We start from the raw sequence: 13,416 nt of genomic DNA, 5'->3' as shown, positions 1-13,416 counted from the left end.
AGACAGGCGGATCACAAGGTCAGGAGATCGAGACCATCCTGGCTAACATGGTGAAACCCCGTCTCTACTAAAAAATACAAAAAACTAGCCGGGCAAGGTGGCGGGCGCCTGTAGTCCCAGCTACTCGGGAGGCTGAGGCAGGGGAATGGCGTAAACCCGGGAGGCGGAGCTTGCAGTGAGCTGAGATCCGGCCACTGCACTCCAGCCTGGGCAACAGAGCGAGACTCCGTCTCAAAAAAAAAAAAAAAAAAGAAAGCCAAAGGAAGGCTGCAGCAGTAGGGACAGTAAGTGGCAAAGGTGCTGAATACGAATACCAGGGAGGGAGCCCTGAGAGGGCCTGGGGAGGATGTGGGATGGGGCAAAAGCAAAGGGAGAGATCAGGGTTAGTCTAAGGCAGGGGGCAGCAGATTCTGGCCTGCGAGCCAAATCTGGCCTGCTGCTGCCCATTCTGTACAGCCAATAAGCTGACACATTTTTAAATGGTTGGGAAAAAGAAGAAAAGTATTTTGTGACAAGTGAAAACAGAAATGTCAGTGTCCATACATAAAGTTGTATTGGAGCACAGCCACACTCACTGGTTTACATGTCTACATTGGTGCTACAGTTGCAGATTCAATACTTGTGACAGACTGCGCTGTGCTCAAAGCTGAAAATGTTTACTGTCTTTGCCCTCACAAGTTTTCTGTGAGGCCCACACCCTGCTGGCCTAGGGTTTTCAGGGTAGTGGATAGAGATGGTATGAACCCAAAACAGAGAAATCATCCATTATTATGACAATGGCTCAGAAAGAAAGATGGTATCAATCTTGGAGCAGTTAAATGGGAGGTGTCAAAGGACACACAGCAAGGCAGCCCAGTGTGAAATGGAAAGCTCATTCCACTGCAGGGGCCCACACTGGCTATCCCCTCTGCCTAGGACATTTTTCTTACAGATCATTGAACTGCCTGGCTCCTACTCATTACTTGTCCTTCAAGGCTAAGTTTAAATGTCACTTTCTCAGACCAGGAGCCCTTCTCCTAACCCCTCAACCTAAGTATTCACTACCCATACCTTGCTAACTTTCTCTACTGCACTTACCACCACCTGAAATTATCTTGTTTATCAATGTGTTTAACATCTTAGACTGCTGGCTACTTAAGGACAGGGACCTTTCCTCTCTTGTTCGCCAGTGTCCCCAGTGCCTTGAATAGTGTCTGAAACTGTGCAACCAGTATTTGGGGGAGGTAAGGAGCAGAGAGGAAGGAATATAAATAAAAAGGGACAACTGGAGCTCAGGCAAAAGTGGGTCATCTGCACCGTTTTCGCAACATATAAGATCTACCATTCACAGAACCTTTAGAAACATCCTCACTGGGGGAGGAGGAGAAGTGAGAGAAAGAGAAGATACTCAAAAAGAGAACAGAGACACACAGAGAAAGGAAGTCCTCACTGTGTCTCAGAAGCCAGGCAGCAGTAGGGTTGAGGAACATCTGCCAGGAAGGAGGTTTTCAGCAGCATGAACTGTTTTAGATAACTAGGGCAGAAAAAAGGTGTTAAAATGTGACAGCAAGAAGGTCACTGGTGACCTCAGGGAAGCAGTCTCATGAGTGTGGAGGTGGCAGTCAGTTTGCAAAGGGTTAAAGAATGAGTGGGTGGGAGGAAGTGAAGGTTTTCAAGGCATTTATCTGGCAGCAGAATGAAGGGAAAGAGGAAAGAGAGGTGCTCTAGGGGCAGCAGTGAGTGGGTGGGATCCTTCTTCCGTTTTTTCATGGGACACAAATCTCATCATGTTACTACCCTGCTTAAAAACTTCAACTTCCCCTAATGCATTATAAGGCCCAAAAGTAATATAGTACATAAGGCCCTGCTTGACCAGGTTCCTTCTTGCCTCACCGGCCTCCACCTTTGTTCTCCCTGCACCAGCTGCAGGGTGTTGGTTCCACCATAGGTCCTTGGCACATGTTGTTGCCTCTCACTGGAAATCCTCCTCATTCTCTTAGCACAGCTCTTTCACCCTTCAGATTTCCATGTATAAAAGTGTACTGCAGAGGCCCCTTTTCTTACAGCCCACCTCTGACATCTCTCCTGGTACTCAGCATCATTGTAACAAACAGTAATACAATTGCTGAATTGTTTTTTCAACCAGCAAGGTACTTTTCTAAGGGCAGAAGCCAAGCCCGTCTTGTTCTCACATACATGTGAGATCTACAGAGAGTTGCCGAACAAAGGAACAAACATGAAAACCTAACAGCATTTGTATTTCAGCCAGCTTGTAGATGGTAAGTGGCCGCCTGCTTCCTAAATCGCATCAAGTGGGCTTACAATTTGTTTGGGCCAATATGACTTCCTCTGACTTCCTCCTGCTTCCAACCAACCCAAGTGAATAGTCATTCTACACAAGTAAAAACATGAGGTTCCTTGGAGTTACCACCATACATCAAATGATTTTCCCAAAAAGATAACCCATATACTGTGATTCGTGGACTTGCCTAAAGTTTCACAGAATGGTTTTAACTGAACAAAATCAGTCAGAATATTAAGACATTACGCATATTACCTTTCAGTCTATGTTATGTGAATTAGTGCTAAAATGGGTTTGCAGGTACACCTGGCAAAAAGGCCATTGTACCTCTTTATAATATAAATTGCATTTGTCCGCATCCCTGTGTGTGATGCACCAAACTAGTTTAATAGCAAGATTTTTCTCTCGGAAGATACATATTTGGTAGATTATTTTTTCCTTGAGTTGTTTTATCTTTTCTTAGTACAACATAAACATTATTTTAAATTATAATTGAAAAAAATTGTTATAAATTATATAGCCTCACTATAATTTGATCAAATTAACTGTGCGAGCAAGCCTACAGATATAATTGTGCTTAACTGAATAAACTGTTGTCAGTTCCAATACCCTTAAGTCCTTAAAACACCATTATAAACAAACAAAGTTGCATTCATTACAAGTGGTTCTTATCTATTTCTACTTTATATTCAGACCAGTCTGAGTTACCAAGTGTACCTGAAAATAACAGACCTAAATTTATATTTTAAATACCTACAGGTCAGCCTTTTCAGCTGAAGTGGGCTTTCCTACCCACTCCCCCTCCATACAAATCAATTAGGGAGCTTTACTGTCTTTCTCATTCTAGAATGGGAAGACAAGAGAAGACACAGCTAACTCCTTTGCTGTCAAAGCATATGGGATGAAAATGACATCAAGAGCTCTTTTCCAATCATGTGGCAACAACTGTTCTTGAGTATAAATAATGCCCAGACCCAAGAAACCAGTCCAACATATACATCACCAAGCAGGAAATACATTTAAAATACTGTAAAATACACATCTATGATTAGAAGGAAGGGCCAACTTTCTGTACACTTTTACATTTTGGGTAAATCTTGCTTTAGGAAAGCAAAATATGTATATGGAAACAGAAACTGTAAAAGGGCATTCCGTAGAAACTGAATACATATTTCAGAGTCCCTTTAAACCCTTATAATTCCTTACCAGCAAAACTCCCTGGAGTACTATCTGATTTACAAGATACTTAATTTCCACACAATTCTGAAGACACCATTTTACAAACAGGTATACATGGTGCCTCTGCCAACAGCCCACAACTTGCTAAGTAAACTGAATCAGTGAGGTCAACACAGTATCTTCACATTAACTTTCCCCGGAAAGTCGAATACATTCCTACCAAATTATATACCTTGGATGGCACTTTAAATTAAGTAAAAGCACCTTTGCTAGTCATTTTTCCTTAAAAATAAAGTAAAACCTAATTTACCTAGCACCTTTGGCACTGTCTATGTAATAAACCCTTCTAGATTTGAGAAACTGCCTTCTTTTTTGATTCACTCATTGCTAACTGAAGTCTTTCTAACATAGAATATATCTGTTAGTCTTTGTTTTGTATCTACTGGTGGCATCTTCCCTACTATGTTGAAACATTCTGAATATAATTTGAGGCTTTTTTTTTTTTTAATATACAGCCTATCTACCACTCATTAAAATAAAATAAGTCAGGCATGGTGGTTCATGCTTATTATCCCAAAACTTTGGGAGGCCAAGGCAGGAGGATTGCTTGAGCTCAGGAGTTCGAGATCAGCCTGAGTAACAGAATGAAACCTCTCTCTACAAAAAAAATTTGAAAATTAGCTGAGTATTGCGGCACCTGCCTGTGGTTCCTGCTACTCAGAAGGCTGAGGTGGGGAGGACTGCTTGAGCCCAGAAGGTCAGCACCGCCTTGAGTTATGACCGCACCACTGCACTTCAGCCTGGGTGACAGAGCGAGACCTTGTCTCAAAATAAAATAAAATTTAAAAATAGCTAGCACATTTTTAGCTCACGCTGGCATCATTTCAAAATCTTAAGCATAGTCATTCATAGACAGTACCTAAACAACCTCAGAGGTAGGTACTGTCTTTATTGTCATTCTATGGATAAGGAAACAGGCGTAACTTGCTCGCAATCTCTTACAGCTAGGATCAAACCACACAGTGTAGATCCAGAGCCTCCAAAAACAGACTATCAGAATCAGAAAACAAAACAAGGCTAAAAGACAATCAATCAGTCTGTTTTCTACTCAGAGGTACCATAAATTGATGTGATTTAGTCTCCTACAGCTGGATTCAAGTTATTACTGTCTTCTACACAGAAGAAGAGAGCTCCTCTTAGGTTTCACAGTCAGCCTTCTCTCGCAGATTACTCTTAAATAACTCTCCCTGAGTTAAAGCAAAGATTCCTCACTGGTGTTTCACCCTGAAGAAAACCTCTTCTTTGAATTTGTCTACAGAAATTCTCTGAAAGTAGCTTCTTATATTGTCCCCAGACCCCCCTGCATACCTCCTAACCCCTAAATGAGATATCTGAACTTGCCCTTTTCTGCTAGAGATGTGAACTTTCACTTCATTTATGCTCAACAACTTGACCTCTTCTTCATAGCTTGATGATCGTTACCAGTACCAATCACCATACTGTGGTGTGATTAACAATGCAACCTCAAATTGCTAGCATGTTGACAATGGTATTTGCCCTCCACTAAATGCCCCAGATTGTTTCACTTTTGAGTTTTGGTTCTCCTTGTCATAAACCAGTAGAAACTCCTTATTCACTTCTAAGATAAAAATTAACACTGCTTGCCTCTGAGAACATGTCTTCCTGTATTCATCCACTTAACAACTCTTGTCTCTTACATTTGTTGTATTTAATCTTCTAATGGCTTAAAAACCAGTTAGATAAACTGTCAAAAAATTCTTTATAAATTAAAAGCAAATCAAATACTCCACTGTAAGGAAAGCATGGATGAACTTCATGACATCTTGCTTGGCTCGAAGCCTTTCTTGTTTCCTAGCAGTCTTCTGGATAGTTGATAAATGGCAGATAATAAAGGGCGTTTTCTAGGATGGGGAGGAGAGTTGCACAATGGTCAGATGAAGCTGACCCTTCATAGAACTCTCAGTGCTTCAGGTCTTCCATTTGCTAATAATGTTATTCTTGAACTTGGAAATTTCAAATGGCTTCTAATCTTCCCTACTCATTCATTCAACAGAGGCCTCAGTCCCCAACCTAACACTGCTCACAAACTTGTGGAAAGAGTTACAGTCTTCACAATCTGGACCCAACCTGCATGTCCTGCCCTACCTCCTACCGCTCCCTCCCAAGCAGTCTTTGCTCTAATCTAGTGGCCACTTCCAAGTCTGCCACTGACACCACGTACATGCCCACTTTTATGTCTTTGCTCACACTGTATCTCTGTCTAGATTTCCTTCCCACCCTAAAACAAAGGAACTCCTACTCACTCCTGAAGGCCCAACTCAAATGAAGCCTCTTCAAAACAGCATTTGACAAGGGCTCCAAGCAGGGATTACCTCTCTTCAGGGTCCTGGAGCTCTTAATTCCGACCGCTACTACATAACACGTTGAGTTACAGCTATGTATACCAAGTTTATTTCCATATAAACTGTGTCTTATCCTTCTGCCAGGCACTTAATAGGTACCAAAGAGATGTCTGTGCATACAAAGAATGAATTAATCTGTAATATTAAAAAAAGAAAGACAACAAATAAGGGGAAGCTACTCCCTAGTCCTCAGACTTCAAAGGAGTGCCATGAAGGCTTCTAGGAAACATTCTACAATCACAAAGATTTGCTCTTTTACACGTAAACAATCTGCAACTGCAAAACTGAACATGCCCTCAGGGTCTTCCAATAAACTGTAAATTCTACGAGGACAAAGATTTTTACCTGTTTTGTTGTCTGTCTATTCACTCTGAGATTCACTGCAAGAGCTCAACAAGTATTTGCTAAATGAATAAGAGAATGTACAAAATGCTAGTGTGAATAGTAGTACTGTTAAGTAAATTCAGTTACCACAGATTAAAAATATCCCAACAAACGCCAGCTCTATCTTCTGGCCAGAGTAGACTTAAAAGAAATTATCCTTTCGCTTCTAAAGCAGGTCTTGCCTCAGAACTGGGCAGTTTATCCATAGAGCACCAAGGAAGAATGTGTGCCCACTGCCAACTATGAAGAATCACAGATCATAAACCCTCAGAAGTGGAGATATCATGGAAATGTGCTTAATGTTTTATGCTTTCCTGTTGCCTTAAACTGCCAAGAATGCTGGTGCACCTCAGAGGGAAGAATACTCACAGGAATTAGTTTCCGGCCCCTGAAACCCAGTCATTTCAACATGACAGCTGTTTGAAATCCCATGTTACCAGAGGGTTTGTGTGACAGGAAGCAACAGTGGCACACCTAGCTGAGCACAGGAGACAGTAAGAAGCAGAGAGGAAACAAGCTGAATGAGAACGTGGCTTGGAGGCAGCAAGGAAAGTACAAAAACAATGAACCAGGCCAGGCACGGTGGCTCACGCCTATAATCCCCTTCACTTTGGGAAGCCGAGGTGGGCGGACCACTTGAGGTCAGGAGTTTGAGACCAGCCTGGTCAACATGGTAAAACCCCATCTCTACTAAAAAACAACACAAAAATTACCCGGGCATGGTGGAACGTGCCTGTAATTCCAGCTACTCAGGAGGCTGAGGCACGAGAATCACTTGAACCTGGGAGGCAGAGGTTGCAGTGAGCCTAGACTGTGCTACTGCATTCCAGCCTGGGTGACAGTGAGACTCCATCTCGAAAAAAAAATTAAAAATAAAAATAATAAAAACAATGAACCAATGTCCCTGATGCCTACTATAATGTAATTTACCTTTACATCGTAATTATTAAAAAAGAAAGAAATGAAGGGCACAGAAACAAGGAACACCTTCCTTGGTCACCAGCTACTCTCTCCTTTCTCATCATTAATTCTCTGAATCTTAACTGCTCTTATAGAAAAGAAATTGGCATCGATGTGAGCATGCTTAAATGGACAAGGGAGTAGAGCATGAACGACTTGTTCCCTCTATTTTCTACTTTCCTATATTTTCTAATTTTTCTATAGTGAGTTCTCCTTATTGTAACGATAGGAGAAATAATTTTTGTTTAAAGAAATCATAGAGCTAAAAAGTACATGTTCTGACAATAAGAAAACGAAGTACACTAAAAAAACCTTTACCCCAAAACATGAATAACAAAGAATTCGATAATATCAAACCATCCACAGGCAGCTTTTTACTCAACATATTGCCTTAACCCTGGTTCCCTCAACTACCGGTAAATCTAATGATTCACTTATGAAAAATACTCTTCATATTAGTTATGATTTGCATAGCATGTCACAGTTTCCATGCATTATTTACCTAATCTCCCCCCAAAACTCTGCGAGATGACCAGGGAGAATATTTTTAACTCCATTTTGCAAATGAAGAAAATACGTGCCCTGAAGTGAAAAAATTTGCCACCGCAAGAGCCCAGATATTCTTGCTCCTTACTCAGTATTCCAAAACAGGACTTCTCAACCTGGGCACTACTGAGATGGATAATTCTCTGTTTGGGACGGGGGGCTGTCTTGTGTGTTATAGGATGTTTAGCAGCATCCCTAGCCTCTAACCACTAGATGCCTACCAGTAGCACCGCTCCCTTCCCCCAAGTTGCAACAACCAAAAATGTCTCCAGAAGCTGCAAATATCTCCTTGGGTGCAAAATCGTACCCAGCTGAGAATTACTGGTCTAAAAGAATCTGCAAAGTTCCTTCCAGCACTCCTGTTCTATGACAAGGTTCCAGATACCACTAAGCCACAATAAATCACAAAGCATCCAATGTTACTTGTACTCAGCGAGATTCCATTAATAAACCAATTCCCCATCCACTTAAAATAATGCTTTTAAATGTGAAAATGAACAAGAAAACTTGGTATGAATATTCACATCTCAGACAATAAATCTAACGGCATGCTATTATCTCATCAGGACATAAGGACATACAAAATGGGATGTGTGTTTGAGGGGGAAAAAACACCAGAGGAATCTGAGAATTAGAAAACATAGATCTTGGTCTTTGCTGTGGAGTTAGTTATACCTCAGCGTTCCCTTGTTCTCTCTATACAAATGAGTATCAACCTACACATTCTCAATGCTTGTTTCAGTCGGAAGTATAAGGCTTTAGCCAAGCTCATGTTAAGATCCTAAATTACAACAACAGAAATGTAGTTACATTTGGGGAAATATTTGAATTATTTTACCTATATCTAATTTATGCATTCTCGCATTCTCTACAATCATTTCCCGATGGCAGTAAATAATTAGCATAGTATGGAATGGGGAAACCATTTAAACTGGCTGTATTCAGTGTGGAGTATCACAATGCAATCCTAGCAGTAAAAAAATATAGTTTTGTACCTACTAACAGAAACTAAAATCGGTCAAAGTGGTTAGTTAATATGATATACAGAATTAAGAAGAGGTTATGATTATTCTTATTTATAATGTCCTAAGTCATTCAAGTATGATGTCCCCACATCTTTAAGTGTGATCTGGATCTATACAGGGGAGACATTTTCTCCACATTACAAAGCATATTGTACCAGAAATGTCTGGAACCCTGGCGGTCTCCATTAATCTTCACCACAAAGTACAAAAGAATACATTAATCCTTCAACGAAAATAATTCCCTGGTCTTGGAAACCATCACAGTCACCAAAAGCAAAATCAAGAAACAACACATAATGGGGTTTTGGAAAGGAAAGAACAAAGATTCAATCAATACAAGTTGCTCATCTTCAACAAAATCTACTGTGCCTATACCCATACGTAACTCAAATCTTTTCTTTAAAAAAAAAAAATAATAGCCAAAACCAAACACTCCCTGATTACATCTGTCTCTGCATTATTCTCATCATTTAACTACCCATGTTTTACTCCCTGAAAGAAGTAATGACAATTTTATACCACTGTAAATTCCTACCACTGAGAGAAAAGTCCTATGACTCGGGGAAAAAAGTGTCAATGACATGTATAGTGATGTACTCAACCAGCGGCAGAAGGCAGCTCACAGCCACGTAGTAAGAAGAGTGGCAGGAAGGACGGGGTCCTCTTCCCCAGGAGCACACAGGAAATCATGGAGTGCAAACCCTCCAAAAAACGTGTGCACAAACACCTGGCAAACAGCGCATCTTTTATTTAGAAGTTCCTTAGTAAACACACATCCAAGGAGCCCACATCCCAGGGACCCTGGGGAGTGACTTTGGAGGAGTGTTTATTAGTCCTCTGATGCTCCCGGTCGCCGACAGCGCGCGGATGGAGTTGGAGTGAGGGAGCCAGAGACCAGTCCGTTTCGGTTAATCAGTCCCTTTCCAGTGGGATTCGCAATTCCCCGGGTGTTTCTCTCCCACTGTTCCCCTTCCCTGGTCCTCTCGCCCAGGGTCACCTTTCCCACTTCTCGCTGGCTACCTGAGGCCTGATTCCTAACAGAATCCAAGAGGGGAGGGGGCGTTTCCCGAGTTCGCGGACGCCCAACACCCAGCTCCAAATCCCAGAAACTTTCCCTCGCTGAGACCGCAAGGAAGGAAAAAAGCTAAGACCCTCAGCCTCCGTCCGGGGGCCGAAGAAGAAAACCTTTCTGCGCCGCGACCCCGGCCGGGAGCTGGCGGTCAAGTGGGTGCAAGGAGCTAGGGACGTCAGCCCTCCAGCCCGCGCCTGTATCTCGGGGTGGTATAAACAGGATGTCAGACAGCGCGCTCCGGGCTTGTTTGTGAAAACTTGCCGTGCGCGCTGGGGGAGGGGGCGGCCTGGCTTAACCGCTCCCCTCCCGGCCAGGGGCCCCCGCCCGGGGACCTCCTCGCTGCCCGCCGGCTCCGCGGGGCTGGAAATCCCCGCCTTCCCCGCCCGAGTCGCGGGGTCCTGAGCAGCGCTCAGGAGCAGCCCGGGCCGCGCAGCGTGAGGACCGACCGAGAGCGGTGGCTGCGCCTCCGGCTAACCCGGGTTGCGTGCCCCTCGCCTGCCGACCGCGGCCGCCCCGGCTCCTCCACCTCCCCCGGTGACACTCACCACTTCCGTGTGCCCTGGGCCGGGCGGCGCCGGGTCGCTGCGCTGGTTGGGGTCGACCGGCCGGCTCGCTAGGCGCCCAGCCCCGCGGGGCCCCAGCGCGCGCGCGCCCAGGGCTGAGGAGGGGTCGCGGCGAGAACAATCAGGATAGGGCTCAGGCCCGCGCTGTCTGCGGCTCCGGGATACTCCGCGGCCGCAGCGGCCTGCGCTCAGCGACGCACCTCCTCCCGTCCCGCCACGCCCCGCGGCCGGCCCCACCCCCGCGGTCGCCGGGCCCGCCCCCTCGCGACGTCACCAGCGGCAGCCCCGGAAAGCGGGGCGGGGCCGCGGTCCCGGCGGAGAATCTGCGCCTCCGGCCTAGCCGCCCCGCCCCCATCCGGCTTCGCTCGCGAAGCCACCCCCACTCGTCTCTCTTCACCGCGTCTTCTAGATTCTAGAATGTAGAAACTCATCTAGGAAGCGAGGTCAGCCAGCGCGAGGAGTAAAATTGACAGGATTCGCCTGTAGATTGACCCCTCCCAGCTCTGGAGCCCCCTCCGCCACACCTTTGTGCGCTCGATGCAGAAATGCATCCCCCTCCTCCGTGTACGCTGCGCTTCTTACCCCAGCTGAGTAGGAGGGGAGCTAGTGGAGCACTAGACTAAAAAGAACTTAAGAATACAGCCCCCAGCTTCGACAAGCTACTGCAGATCCAACCCATTCCGTATTTTAAAAGCTCTTTACGAAAAAAAAATAAAAGCGTATGTGTAATAGGAGTTAGAACTACATTCACTAATACCTAATGCATGTGTAGAGCGCTTTTCATTTTTTTTACTAATAACCTTTCAAAGTAGTAGTATCATTTTATCCATGAGGAACAAATTAAGTCTTAAGTATGTTAATCAAGGTCACACTGTAGCCACAATTCAAACTTCGTAGGCAGTCCACGGACAAATCCTAACAATTTTATTTCCTTAGGTATCTCTCCAGTCAATTCACTTGTCTATGTTCCGGCAACATGGTCCGAGCTGCCACCATCTCTCACCTGAAGGGACCACGAACACCTCTTAAATCACTGCATTCACTCCAGCCCCCAATTAATTCTCTACAATGAACTTTTAAAAATTCAAATCTGTTTCATACACTCCCATGCTTAAAACACTCCAGCGACTTCCCCCTGACAATCCCTGGATGAAAATCCTCCGAGGCCGTGCACGGTCAGAATTCTGCAGCTTCAGGGCTGTGGACAGAGGCTGCCCCACCTGTGCTGACTTCACTAACCCTGCTGGACAGTTCCTGACCACTTGAGTTACTGCAACTGAAACTGAGCAAGATATTCTGGGTGTGGAATAAAGTCAAGCATCCGAATTAGACTACTGAATTTGAGGTTTGGCCTCCACCATTAACCACCTGTGTTGCCCTAAACAGTTCTCGGTTGACTCAATTCTCAGTTGAGCAGTAGACAAAATGAATTCCAAAGTGCCTTCCAGAAGTACAGAGAAGAGGACCAGAGAAGACCCGGAGATCAGAGCAGACAGGGAGGCAACCTGGGTTGCCTGCGTTGTGGGTGTTTGTGTGCAAGTCTTGTCTCGCCTGCCACACTCTGAACAACACCTCAGGGCTGTTTGCATCATTTTCTTCACCTATTAAATAGGGATAATGCCTTCCTTAAAGGGGTTTTGCTGAAAGTGAACTATGATAATATAGCCCACATGGCATGGGCTCAGGAAGTGGTAGTAGTTTTTATTGAGCTGGACCATAAAGAACAGGTAAGAGTGACATGAAGGGAGACAAGACACGTGAAAGAACAGCATTTCAGGTGAGGAGGGTAAAGAAAAAGGAAAGTCAGGAAGGCAGCAGTGAACCCATTGTGCCCACGAATAAATCTGGCTGTTCACAGGGTGGAATCAGGGGTTCAGTTTAGATCTGTTCGTCTGTAACAGACATTGTGCTAGGTGATGAGAATTCAGAGAAAAAAAAAAAAAAAAGACTAGGTTACTGACCTCTGAATGCTCAATGTGCAGTCAGAGAGACAAGCAAGTAACATTCAGTGTGATTCCCGGTCCTGTAACGGCGATCACAGAAGACAGTCACCCAGCCAAGTCTGAGGAAGTCAGAAGAAGCTTCAAGTAGCAGACACGAGGCAGGAGTCAGGAGGCGGCGGCATATTCAGGCAGTAATAGTATATGCTGGCTGGGTGTGGCAGCTCATGCCTGTAATCTCAGCACTTTGGGAGGCTGAGGCAAGAGGTTTGCTTGAGGCCAGGAGTTTGAGACCAACCTGGGCAACAGAGCAAGACCCTGTCTCAAAAAAAAAAAGGGCCAGGTGCAGTGGCTCGCGCCTGTAATCCCAGTACTTTGGGAGGCCGAGATGGGCCGATCACTTGAGGTCAGGAGTTTGAGACCAGCCTGGCCAACATGGCGAAACCCCGTCTCTACTAAAAATACAAAAATTAGCTGGGTGTGGTGGCGGGAGCCTATAATCTCAGCTACTTGGGAGGCTGAGGCACGAGAATTGCTTCAAACCAGGAAGCAGAGGTTGCAGTGAGCTGAGATTGCACCACTGCACTCCAGCCTGGGCAATAGAGAGAGACTCCCTCTCAAGAAAAAAAAAAAAAAAAAAAAGTAAACTAGCTGGGCATGGTGGCACATGCCTGTAGTGCTGGCTACTTGGGAGGCTGATGCTGGAGGATCGCTTGAGCCCAGGAGTTTGAGGCTGCAGTGAGCTAGGATCACACCACTGTACTTGAGCCTGGGCAACAGAGTGAGACCCCCATTTCTTAAAAAAAAAAAAAAAATAAGTAGGCCGGGCGCAGTGGCTCAAGCCTGTAATCCCAGCACTTTGGGAGGCCGAGATGGGCGGATCACAAGGTCAGGAGATCGAGACCATCCTGGCTAACACGGTGAAACCCCGTCTTTACTAAAAAATACAAAAAACTAGCCAGGCGAGGTGGCAGGTACCTGTAGTCCCAGCTACTCGGGAGGCTGAGGCAGGGGAATGACGTAAACCCCGGAGGTGGAGCTTG

General features: G+C 44.9%; 1 protein-coding gene across 10 annotated transcripts in view; it reads right to left on the bottom strand.

The window, feature by feature from the left end:
- Positions 1 to 10,636, bottom strand: part of JAK1 (Janus kinase 1) — a 130,884-nt gene extending 120,248 nt beyond the window's left edge. For 9 of the 10 annotated variants that reach the window (XM_077997875.1, XM_077997883.1, XM_077998188.1 and 6 more), the window contains exon 1: positions 10,416 to 10,636. The gene's annotated coding sequence lies outside the window, so the exon portion shown is untranslated. 10 annotated transcript variants of the gene reach the window in all.
- Positions 10,637 to 13,416: the final 2,780 nt, after the last annotated feature.

The sequence above is a fragment of the Macaca mulatta genome, chromosome 1 (genome assembly GCF_049350105.2).
Source record: "Macaca mulatta isolate MMU2019108-1 chromosome 1, T2T-MMU8v2.0, whole genome shotgun sequence".
NCBI lineage: Eukaryota > Metazoa > Chordata > Mammalia > Primates > Cercopithecidae > Macaca > Macaca mulatta.
The sequence above is the reverse complement of the archived record's forward strand: the minus strand, read 5'-3'. Positions and strand labels throughout refer to the sequence as shown.